The following is a 13,487-nucleotide window of genomic DNA, read 5'->3' on the forward strand; positions in this document are numbered from 1 at the left end:
CCAGAAATTGTCCTTCGATTAAATTTAGTTCATCATTAATGTTATTTAAAATAAATAACTAATATTGTCAGGTTTCCTAGAAAATAAGCTTTTTGGTTATGTATCCATACTAGCAATACCTTTGAGGTGATAAACATGACTATCATACACTTCTCTAAATTCTTCATTCGCGTATGTAGAATATGTTCCTAGATCAGTCGAGTTTAAAGTGTCTAAATATATATCATACTGCGTGAGCATTTTGTTGTCACATTCGTAGTTGGACCATGCATAGTAAAAGACTGAGTATGTCAGTTAGGACTGTGAGAGAAAATAAAATGGTGTATTATTAAAAATCAACACCTTCCTTTTCTTGCTAGAAAAATATTTTTTAGCAAAGTATATGAGAATGAAGTAGTTTGATAGCATGAGTCATCCTTCTTTGTCAAGAGACTCTCTAGTCCATCCTCTAGAACTGGCACTAGGCACTTGATCAATATGTTAGTCCCAAAAATAATATAAAGTGTTGCCAAAAGTATATGAAAGTTGTAGAACTTTGGCATGAAACAATCAAAAATTATAGATACGACAGAGACGTATCAACTATTAAGGTGATAAAGTGGAGTGGGAGGGGAGGCTTGAGATGATTATATTATCCTTTCATCAAATAGGTGTAGTTGAAACATAGTTAACATGTTGGAGTTTTCAAACTAAAATAGTTAAACCACAGGATCTTCAAGTAACATGTACCTTCCTTACACTCACTTCTACTAATTCCTCAAACCCCTACCCCTATCTTATTCTCTACAATAGGCTTCATCCTCATGCTCTCTAACATCACCACCCATCGCCATGCTTATCCAACAACTCTTTTTCTCCTCCTTGTTATCTTCCAGCAACTGTGTAATCACTTTGTTAATTTTGTGAATCCTAATCTTCCATAGCTTTGTATCCTCTATGACCACTACTCATAGTCCCTGGAAGTCCTCCCATTTCCTTGTTGCCATTTTATTAGATTTCATAGCTAATCACATGCTTGTTCACACACTCTTCTAGGCATGGCGTGACCTAGTCAATCTAACACCATAAGTAGGCTTGAGAAGGGGGTCAATAAAGAGGATATAAGTAGGCTTGCTCGGGAAGTGATAAAAATTAACCGAAGTTCAACAAATTATTGCTCATTTTGTTAAGTATCTCAAGTATAACCTTTTGAAACTATGTTATAGATTACATTTCATGTTAATTTTTAGTGTTGGGATCATTACGATCCACTCTAATCGTCCATTTGAGAATACTAACACTCCTATGTGAGAGAAAAATAATACTAAGCATTTCTTCAGAGTTTTATCTGTTATTGTAAAGATAATATGACTAAAAAATTATGGAACTAATTATTCTGAATTGCACTACAGGTCTTCATTTGCATAACAATTATCATCACAGATGGAATATTCAACTTCCTTGCAGTCATTATTGCATCTTGTATTGACATTAAGCACAAGCGGCAAGATATTGATTCAGGGTTGAGTAATTACATAAAAAAACACCCTAGCCTTAACTACGATGATCGTAAGAGGATTGAGGTATTTCTTCAAAATAAAATCCCTTTAACCATAGCAGTTGGAGGATACATTGCAAGTGCTACAATCTCAGTAGTTGTTATCCCATGGTTGTTCGATCAGATTAAATTCTATCATGTTGCCACATTATATATTGTCACGCCGGTCATTGCGTTTGCAAACACTTATGCAAATGGACTTACAGATTGGTCAGTTGGATATACTTATGGCAAGTTTACAATATTTGTTGTTGCGGCATGGATTGTGAAACCGGGTGCAATTGTTGCTGGCCTTGTAGCTTGTGGGATAATGATAGCAGCTCTGCACATTTCTTCACAAGCTACACAAGACATCAAGACAGGTTTCATGACACTAACCTCGGAAAGAGCTATGGTAATTGGGCAAATTGTTGGTGTAGTTATTGGCTCTATTGTTAGCCCATGTATATTTCTTGCCTTTCAAAAAGGTGAAAAGCCTGGAGTTACTATTGGATCTGCTCAATCACATTACCCATGTCCTTTTGCTGGACTCTTTCGTGCCATCGGTGTGATTGGCATTGGAGGAGTGAAGGAGCTCCCTAAGTATTGCCTTACAATGTGCTTTGCTGCATTTTGCATAATAATTGTCACAGATGTACTTTCATTGGTATCTAGTGGAAAAGGCTGGAGAATGCACAAGTATCTTCCTAATATGACAGTGGTAGCACTACCATTCTTTGCAGGGCCCGATTTCCCCATAGATATGTGCCTAGGTACTGCGGTAATGTATCTATGGACTAAAATGAATAAAAGAAGTGCAACTTTGCTGTCATCGGCAGTTGCAGCAGGCCTTATATGTGGAGAGGGACTATTTGCATTGCCATCAGTAGTACTTACTACATTCAGTATACAACCACCAATGTGCATGAAGTTCTTTCATAGTGGAAAAGAAGTTGATGTGGTTGATTCATTCTTAAATAAGTTGGAAACACCCACAAAGACATGAGAAATGTAATTGTAGGATAAAGTATTTTTTTTCTTAGATTGTAAGCGAGATGTAAATGGTTACTCATAGAACATGCCAACGGCTAATTTAATTCCATATTCTAAATGATTTCCAAATATGGAAACAAACACTATGTGGCTATCTGCACAAGAAAGTACCATGGTTCAAAGATTCACATTACAAACTCAATCTTTGGTCGAAAGTTGCATATTTCGGACAAAAAATTCATTTCCAAATCTTTGAGTTGCTAGTTTGTTGTTACTAACAACAAAGTTCTGACATTTTTCTTGGAAGATACAAGGTGATCTCAAGTTTGCTACTTTTCGCTTATAGGAAACTAGCGGGGTGACCTGCACATTTGCCCGGCTAGATATTACTAAAGTTGTATCACTCCTAATATAAATATTTTCTCAAATACTCCACTTGGACCATTGTTTCTTATATGAATACATTTTCTTCTTCTAGAAAATAATACTATGAAAAAAACATTAATTGGATATTCCTTGATGTAACCAAGCCAAAGTTATAACATATTGATAGTCATTGTTAGAGATTTAAATGTACACATTTTCTTGATGGTTTTTATGATTCATTCTCTATAGGTAAATAGAAACCAAAGGAGTAACATTTAGAAATCCTTTCACATAATTTAAAGAATTAAAGTCCAAACATTATTATCTCATGTTGAATGTCCATACATATGCCACATGGTTTATCCATCACAATAGTCTGCATGCTATAGAAAATTAATGAAATCGGTAATTTTATTTGAAAATGGATCCGTGTTTCAGCTTTACTTTATTTCAAAATGTTGCTTAAATATTTTTAAGTTCAAACTAATCTACAATATATTGTGTTAAGTCTTAAAAATCTAAGTATCTTTATCAACGTACGTTTGCTGCGAAATTCAAGCATGGAAAAGCATGTTAAAGTTCTATTAATTTTAACATAAAACTATTGTCGCAATTTAGCAGATTTTTCGGTTTGCACCTGATCACTCCATGCGATTCATTTGCAGTTTGTGGATCAAATTATCATTGAAATATTCTATTTAAACATTGCTTACATAAGGTGTCTACATAATTTTATTTCTCGTAAATACCAATGTTTCTTCTCTATTATATACAAATGTACAGTACCTGTAAAACAATCTGGTCTTAGAATAATGTGTGCCGTTCTACCTAGGATTTTGTTTTGCTAATAATTAGGTTATAGAAACAAAATAAGTGAAGACATTTTTTTTCCAGTCATCTTAGATAAATGTGTGAAGTTCTACCTTCAAAATCCACAAATTTTCTATTTTCACTATAAACAATCAGCAGTATTGTATTTTTTTTTAATGGAATGATTGGGTGGCCTGGCTATACAGTGGTGCGTTTTCTGTTTGCAGCTAGATAGTGGTCCGCCAATTTTCTGTTTTGCACATACGGTAGTACTAAAAAGAACATACTTCTAGTTACCACGTGACATATGTGGTAAGCAATTCAAACTAATTCAGAAAAAAGAATATACTTCTAGATCTTGCTTGAATTTATTGACACAGAAAAAATCGTGTTGGAATCTATTATATAATTAAGACAAGAGGCAAACAAGCCATTATGTTCATCCACACAGATTAAATTATCTTGACCGCTAATTTTAGGGATCTAGGGTTGAGATTAAAAGATATAAACGTTACATACAAATATTGTTACGTAGAAACAATTTAACCTGTCACGTACAAAAAGATGTTTCAAGCGTAGCCAAAACGGCGGGAAAGGCAATTGGAGTAGTTTCGGCAATCAAAAAGATAAATTAATTAAAAAAGAGTAAGCAGAGTCGAGATAATAGGAGTCCTACTTTGATCCAGCACACGTGTATAGGGAAGAAGTCGTACCACACCATATTATGAGTTGCACAACTATGGGAAACTACCGATTCTCCTGATGGATACTCATAAGAAAATCTCATGATCGACCGTGCATGTGTACATAGGAATTCGCCAAGCCCTATGACTACCGCAAGCTCGGCGCGATCGCCGGTGCACTGATGCTGAGCCTGCTGCAATGGAAGTGGCAGTTCATAGTTTAGAACGGCGTATCAACTGGCCTCCGAGGCCACGACAGTGTGTCAGCGACTGCGACGACAACGGAGACGGCAACAACAGAGGCACATGTCGCGGGACAGGATCGCAGCAGCATGGTCGAGTGGTCGCTGACATCCGGTTGCCGCGGCATGATCAAATCGACTCATATGGGGTGAACGCGATCAAGTGCTTTGGCTAAGCACAACACAAGCACGCACGTACGCATGCAAGCATGCATGCACGTACATGTGTCTGCATGCGAACAGGTGCTCTGGTCAATCCCTTTCTTGCCTACGCGAGTACACTAATTGATTTTGTTTTGCTGAAACATTAATTGATTTTCATTGTACAAGAGCATCTCCCCAAAAGCTAGCCAATTATTTAATGTGGGTTGATCAGAGAAAAGAAAATATGCTAGAAAATAACACATAGAAGCAAAATATAAAGATACTGATTACAAAGAGGAATTATATAAGCATGTGTAATCATGATGAGAGTTAGGAATGCCATGAGGAGGTGGCCTGTTTTTGTTCCGGTTCATCCGGTATGTCCAGAGCATTAGGTCTTCAATGATTTGTTTGAGGGGGAAGATACTGGTGATTTTGTTGTCTGAAGGTCATCGCATTTCTGCAGTCGCATATCTTCCATAGGATGATAAGAAGCATGGAGTGCCAGATCGTGGCATTCATGTGGAGAGGCAGGCGGCAGGCCGAGAGTTCGTCTACGTTGTAAGGAGGTCAGAAGCCTATACTTTGCCATACTCGCTGTGCGAGCGGGCACTCGATGAATATGTGTGTGGTGCTTTCTCCATTGAACCCACATCTAGGACATATTGAATCTGAGACAATATGCTTGCGAACAAGGTTGTTCTTGGAGTTTAGTCTACCACGAAATAGCAACCTGGCAAATATCTTCACTCTGCTGGGGACGCATGATGACCATATGGGCACAAAATATAAGGATATTGATTTGATAGATATTTGTTATAGGAGAGCGTAGTATTAGACTTTCAAAATTGTATCCAAATACTATACAATGATTGATTCTTAATCGAGTTTCTGTGAACAAAAAGGGCAACACACTGGACAACTATGTATGAAATATGAAGTTACTACACAACCATGTTATTTTATGCATATAACATCTACAAAATAAAAAAAAATGCATCTCGCAAGAAAAACATTATAGCTCACAAAGGCATGCATACATGATATATATGTATCCTAGCTGGCACCTTCCCATGTTGTAGCTAGCGTATTAATTATTCTCTTTCTAATCAACGATGACTTTAGTTTATAATAGGTCATTGTACCTATGCTAATGCACCGGCATGCTAAATCAATTAATAATTGACAGGTGGCAAAATTTGGTACATAGAACAATTTCAAATAGGATCTCCCATGATGCATTATTGGTATAAGTATTCAGTATAGATTTAATTCAAATTTATAACTGGATAATTTCATCATAGATTTCCTAAAAATATTCAGTTTTTTTGGGTTAAGACTTATTTGTTGGATAAAGAGGGCATCTCAATTTTGAGGAACTACTCCATGTGAAATACTTAACTAGCCAAATTTCAAAATAAATTTAATACACATATTAATAGTTCGACTTTTAAAATACAGTAATGCAGAATACATAAATAAATATAGAAATTTCATTATATTCTTTAAAATCAATTATGTTCTAATGGAGGACGAGTGTGAAAGTAAAATGACAAACGTGTATCAATCTATTAGATGTATTAACATGCATGGGCTCCATAGTATAGAAACATATGCACGTCAACCCAAAGAAAATAGCCACTAATTAAGATGGCATGAATGTGTTAATTTCATTGGTGATTTCATGCCTGTCAACAACGACAAAGTAGTGATACATTTTCAAAGAACAAAATAATATAAGCATGTATACAATTGACGTGCAAAACGACAAAATACCAGGTCTGAATGTAGGAAGCATAACTATGTGGTTGTTACAACACTATGTAAAGCACAAACCATGCATCCACATAATGAGTTGTTTTCTTATAAGCGAAATGAATTTAAGTTGGCTCAAGTGGATAGGATAAACAAAAGTACAAGCCGTGATTAGTTTAAGTGATAATATTTAAATACATAGTGAAATTGCACTGCTTAGAAGCCTGGAAGACAGCATAGGACATTAGATTAAGATGCACCCGCATGGAAGCATATACAGAACTGATATTTATGAGAAAAAAACAAATACAAGTAGTAATGAGTAGAGAAGATACCATATGTTTCAGTTTGAACCATCAATGTGGAGTGCCTTCAAATATATGGATGGAAAGTGCAAGATAGGAATTCATAAACCAGTCAACAGTTTTAATGCACACACATATATGAGTACCATTTATCTTATGTCTTGACTTAGAAATGTCCTTTGCTACAATCCAAAGCACTAAAGTAGAAAGACCTTCGTGCGAAAACAGTACACACTCATATTTATCAAGTCAAACATTTTGATACTAAACTTTTTATGTCTATTTGATGTTTAGACTGTATATTTGTACTACCTAAAATATAAAATGATATAGAAAATCTAGCCGCGCAGTTGCGCGGGCCACCCAGCTAGTTCTATTATAATCCAATAGTACTTAGCTAAGTGCATGCATGTACTTAGGCCAGACATGTTACAATAATGTTTTTTTAAAAACGCTATATATTCTAAAAGGGGCTATATATTGCTTATTGTCTAAGGAAATCCCTTATTTACTTTTTTTTTGCGAAAGAAATCCCTCATTCACCGTGACATATATGTTAGCTTTGATGTTGGGAATGAGTTTCTTCCATAAATCAAACATTCAATTTAAAGAAAAAATATTGAATAGCCTGCTACTTCGTCCAATGTCAAGTTGAAAATAATCACCGTGTCAAATTTGTAGAGCATGTAAACCAAAAGAAACAATATAAATGTTTACAGAACTTAGAGAATACATGATTAACACCACACTACAAAGCTTCCTAAATTCTTCTCGGTAATTTAGAACCAAGAAATAGCTATAAACATGTGTTTCCTTCCTCCATCGGCCTGGTCATCAGTGATATATATTACATTATTTAATTGATTCGATTAGTGCAATGTTCTATACGCATGTCTTACTTAGTACCCCTCCGTCCGAAAAAAGTTGTCCGCACCTTAGTTCATCTTCAATTTTGCAAAAAAAAAAACCTCCAACCTTTTAAACTGTTGCTAATCAGCCCCCCTCTGCTTCTTCCTCCTTCCTCCATCGCCCGCTCGCACCGTGGTCGCCCCAGCCATCGTCGGCACCCACCGTCGGGCCCAACGCTCGATGACGGACAACCTGTGCCGGCCTCGCTGAGGCTGCTCAAGCTCCCGCTGCTCCGTATTCATCGGGAAGAACTGGAGCCCTCGCCAGCAAGGCTCCAGCCCCTGCCAGCGAGGCCTTCGCCCCCGATCCTGCCCCCGCCAACGAGGCCATGGTTGCGCTCTCCCTCCGTGCCGCTGACCTGTCCGCGGACTTCGCCGCCGCCGGCCACGAGATCGCCGAGGAGGACAAGGACGAAGGGTACGTGACGGCCGCGTCCCGGAGGAGGGAGGAGTTCCAAGGGCTTGAGGGGGGGGAGGAGGACGGCTACGCCGGCCCGCCCAGGCCCAGTAGCAGCGGCTATGCCGGCGAGCGGGGGGAGCAGCGACGCCTGCAGCGTCGGCGCCGCCGGCAGCGTCGGCACCGCCTGCGGCATCAAGGAGACCGACCCTGCCCCGCCCCTCGCCCCCAGCGCCTAGGACTGGGCGCGCAGCAAGAAGCACGCCGACAAGGTCCTGCTCCTGCTACTCCGTGTTCATCGGGAAGAAGATGGTCCTGCTCCCACTGATGTTGCTCATCTGCAAGTTGCTTCTCCTCCGCCCGGAGCTCCTCTACAAGTTGCTGCTCCTCCGCCCGGAGCTCCTCTGTAGGACCGTCGGTTGCTGCTGGTGTTGGTGGTGGTGGACGCTTCTGCTGCCACCGCTGCCCGGAGCTCCTCTGCAAGTTGCTACTCCTCCGCCCGGAGCTCCTCTGCAAGTTGTTGTTCCTCCGCCCGGAGCTCCTCTGCAGGACCGCCGACTGCTGCTGGTGTTGGTGGTGGTGGACGCTTCTGCTGCCACCGCTGCTGCTCCTCTGCACGTGCACGTGACATTGCTGATGTTCCTCTGCCCTCCTCCTTGTGCTGCCGCCAGAGCTCGTGTTCCTCGGGAAGAAGAAGGTAAAAATCAGTTAAAATTTCAGGTTTCAGTTAATTGCTACTCCAAACTCTGAATTTGATGTGGCTGCTCTTTAAAGTGTTGATGAACCTGCAAGATAATTGCTGAAGATAATTTGTAAACTTGTCTTTCCATTTCTATTGTCCCAGAAGTCTGTATCAACAACAACTACTCCCAACTCTGAATTTGTTGTTGATCAAATATAAGCACTAGCTTTGACAGTGCAGATGTTCTTATCTGTGTGCTATGTAGTCCTATAAATGCAGTTAAAAGCCTCGTGGACAGGGAGCGAGCGGCTTGTCTGGAATTCGCTGGGTTTTTCTTCTTCTAAAAATAGACCTCGGGGATAAGTTTTCTCGAATGAAGGGGGTATGTGTTATGTACCGCACACGTAACATAGTGTAATTACCGGAGCACATTCATCAAACATTGCTAATTTACTCTCTCTCCATGTGCATATGCATGGTGTTTGCATCAGATTGTATTATTTAACACATACACACAAATAGTTTATTAGATAGTAGTACTTGGCATGATTTGTGATTCAATAGCACCGTTTAGATTCAAACAAAATTTAGATGGCATTTGCGAGGTGAATTCAGACTTCATTTGTCTATTATTACCTCGACTGGAGCAGCGGAGCTCGCCAGATGTGGCTAAGGGCGCGTTTGGTTGACCGCATGCAGCCTAACTAGGCCCGCGCAGGATGTGCGCGGCCTGTTTGGTCGCCTGGGCTACATGCGGGTTGTGGCCCGCACGAAACTTAAAGCACGCCGGAGCCTGGCCCGGCGGAAACTGCCGAATTAGCAGTTTCTCGCGAGCCTGGCTCGGCATGGCCACACGTGCGGGGCGGTTGCACGCCTCAGGCAGCGCGGGAGACAGAAGCGACGGCTTATAACTCCCCTCCACACTCTCCTGTCACCGCCCAGCCCGCACTATTCCCACCGCTCCCTCTCTACCTCACCGCCTCTCCCTCTCCTCCCCTCCGATGGCTCCGCCTTGCCCACTGCCGCGCCGCCCTCTGACTCCCGTCGACCAGCGCATCGCCAGCATCTAGGAGCGCTGGCTGGCCAGGCTTCAGAAATCAGGCAGGGACCTGGCGTCGGTGCTGCGCGCGCCGTCCCCCATCTGCTACCGTCCACCACGAGGGCTATCCAATGCGGTGCCGGCCATTCCTGCTCCGCCGCCGATTCCGGACCTTGTGCTCCTGGGCTCGGCGCCTGCGCCGTCCACGGAGCCGTCGCTTCTTGGGACCCCATTGGGCAGGGGGTTTTCTTGACCCCCATCCAAGGGTTTTCTTCTGTCGGCGCGCCGTCCTCCTTGACCTCCGGCGTGGCCATGAGCATGGGGCCGATGCCGCAGCCCGTCGCTAGGGTCGGCTCCTCCTCTACTCTGCCATCGCTCTCCTTCCCGTCGGGGTTTTCACCCCGGCCTCAGCGCTGCGGCTGCGCAAGCTCCGATGAGTCAAACCCCCCAATGCTTGCTCGTAGATGTAGAGTAGGGGTTTATTTTCTTCAGCATGTGCTAGTAGTTAGTGGATTCGATCGAATTAGATAGGATTCGATTTGATCCCAATCGAATCCAATCAAACTGATTTGTTCTTGTTTCCTACAGTGTGTGTCCTAGGATAAAAAAATTCTGCTACTGCTAGTGTGTCCTAGGATCTGTGTTCATGCTAGTAGTTGTGTTCATGCTAGGGTTTGTGTTGATTGTTATACGTGCATATAGTAGGACCATTTTAGGATGATGCCAAATGTGCATGGGTGCACATGGGTGCTATTGGCACTTGTTGTTGTTATTTTTAGATGTTTCCATGCTTAGGACAGTACATGATCAGTGGACTTGCCCAACAGCAAGTACCACTGATCAGTGGCACTTGTTGTTGGACAAGTCCACTGGTCAGTGGCATTTACCCAACAGCAAGTGCCCATTTTGTAAAGAGTTTGTGCACTAATACTTGTCATCTTACCTGACAAGATATTGAAGAGTGACAGGGATGTGGCGGGTGGAGGAGCTCAGGTGGTGGCCGGAGCTGAGCGCGCCGAGGATTTCATGCCCATGAACAGGTGGCTCAGGACAGTGGACCTGCCTGGCACGATCGCCTTCATGAGCCTGCCTCGTTCAAGGGGACTGATACGTCTCCAACGTATCTATAATTTTTTATTGTTCCATGCTGTTATATTATCATTCTTGGATGTCTTACAATCATTTTACAGTCATTTTATATCATTTTTGGTACTAACCTATTGACATAGTGCCTAGTGCCATTTGTTATTTTCTGCATGTTTTTTTACATCGCAGGAAATCAATATCAAACGGAGTCCAAACGCAACGAAACTCATGGAGGATTTTTTTTGGGCCAGAAGAAAGCCAATGGGCCAAGGAAGCACCTGGGGGCTGCTCGAGGGGAGCAGCACCCACCAGGGCGTGCTAGGAGGCCCAGGCGCGTCCAGGTGGGTGCTGCCCACCTCGGGTGCCCCCTGAATCACCTCTTCACTCTATAAATACCACAATATTCCAGAAACCCTAGGGGAGTCGATGAAATATTGATCCAGCCTGCCGCAGAGTCTAGAACCACCAGATCCAATCTAGACACCGTCATGGAGGGGTTCACCACTTCCATTGGTGCCTCTCCTATGATGCGTGGGTAGTTCTTTTAGACCTACGGGTCCATAGTTTAGTAGCTAGATGGCTTCCCCCCCCCCCTCTCTCTCTCTCTCTTGATTATCAATACAATGGTCTCTTGGAGATTGAGGGAGTTCCGGACTAGGGGGTGTCCGGATAGCCGAACTATCATGATCGGCCGGACTCCAAGACTATGAAGATACAAGATTGAAGACTTCGTCCCGTGTCCGGATGGGACTTTCCTTGGCGTGGAAGGCAAGCTTGGCGATACGGATATGTAGATCTCCTACCATTGTAACCGACTTCGTGTAACCCTAGCCCTCTCCGGTGTCTATATAAACCGGATGGCTTTAGTCCATAGGACGAACAACAATCATACCATAGGCTAGCTTCTAGGGTTTAGCCTCCTTGATCTCGTGGTAGATCCACTCTTGTAACACACATCATCAATATTAATCAAGCAGGACGTAGGGTTTTACCTCCATCAAGAGGGCCCGAACCTGGGTAAAACATCGTGTCCCTTGTCTCCTGTTACCATCCGCCTAGACGCACAGTTCGGGACCCCCTACCCGAGATCCGCCGGTTTTGACACCGACATTGGTGCTTTCATTGAGAGTTCCTCTGTGTCGTCACCGATAGGATCAATGGCTTCTTCAATCATCATCAACGACGCAGTCCAGGGTGAGACCTTCCTCCCCGGACAGATCTTCGTATTCGGCGGCTTTGCACTGCGGGCCAATTCGCTTGGCCGTCTGGAGCAGATCGAAAGCTACGCCCCTGGCCGTCAGGTCAGATTTGGAAGTTTGAACTTCACGGCTGACATCCACGGGGACTTGATCCTCGATGGATTCGAGCCACAGCCGAGCGCGCCGCACTGTCACGGCGAGCACGATTTAGCTCTGCAGCCGGACAGTACCCTGGAGGCCGCACTCGAACCCGCTCCGATCTTCAATTCGGAGCCGGCCCGTAGATCGAGGACGGATGGCTAGACACCGCCTCGGGAGCTGCAACCTCTACAGCGATAGAGCCAAACACTGACCTTGTCCCTCATAAAGCTCGTGACTCCAAGGTGCCGGACTCCTCGCCGGACTCCGAACCTCCCGCGCCCCCTCCAATCGAATCCGATTGGGCGCCGATCATGGAGTTCACCGCAGCAGACATCTTTCAACACTCACCTTTTGGCGACATCTTGAATTCGCTAAAGTATCTCTCGTTATCAGGAGAGCCCTGGCCGTACTGCGGTCAGGACGGTTGGGATGCGGACGATGAAGAAATTCAAAGCCCACCCACCACCCACTTGGTAGTCGTTGTCGACGATCTAACCGACATGCTAGACTACGACTCCGAAGACATCGACGGTATGGACGACGATGCCGGAGATGACCAAGAACCAGCGCCTACTGGGCACTGGAAAGCCACCTCATCATATGACATATACATGGTGGATATCCCAAAAGATGGGAATGGCAAAGAAACAGCGGAGGATGACCCCTCCAAGAAGCAGCCCAAGCGCCGACGTCAGCGGCGCCGCTCTAAATCCCACCACAACAAGAATGAAGACTCTGGCACCGGAGATAATAATACACCGGACAGTGCCGAAGACAACCCACTCCAGCAAGATGCAGCGCAGGAGGACGGAGACGCCAGCCCTCATGAGAGAGCGGTAGAAGAAGAGGTAGAGGATTATATGCCTCCCTCCAGAGACGAGGCAATCCTCGACGACGACGAATTCGTCGTGCCTGAGGATCCCGTCGAACAAGAGCGTTTTAAACGCAGGCTTATGGCCACGGCGAACAGCCTCAAGAAAAAGCAGCAATAGCTTAGAGCCGATCAAGATCTGCTAGCCGACAGATGGACTGACGTCCTCACGGCCGAAGAGCATGAGCTCGAACGCCCCTCCAAAAGCTACCCTAAACGCAAGCTGCTCCCCCGATTAGAGGAGGAGGCGTATGAACCCGCATCACCAGGAGACAATACGGCTGACCGACCACCCCATGGTCGCGACAAAGAGTCCTCTAGGCCCTTCACTAGACCCGTACCCCGGCATC

The 13,487-nt window shown here is 43.7% G+C and overlaps 1 pseudogene; it reads left to right on the forward strand.

The window, feature by feature from the left end:
- The window catches only part of LOC119312278, a 73,948-nt pseudogene extending 71,426 nt beyond the window's left edge, over positions 1 to 2,522 (forward strand).
- The last annotated feature ends 10,965 nt before the right edge of the window (positions 2,523 to 13,487 follow it).

This window comes from Triticum dicoccoides, chromosome 5B (assembly GCF_002162155.2).
Source record: "Triticum dicoccoides isolate Atlit2015 ecotype Zavitan chromosome 5B, WEW_v2.0, whole genome shotgun sequence".
NCBI lineage: Eukaryota > Viridiplantae > Streptophyta > Magnoliopsida > Poales > Poaceae > Triticum > Triticum dicoccoides.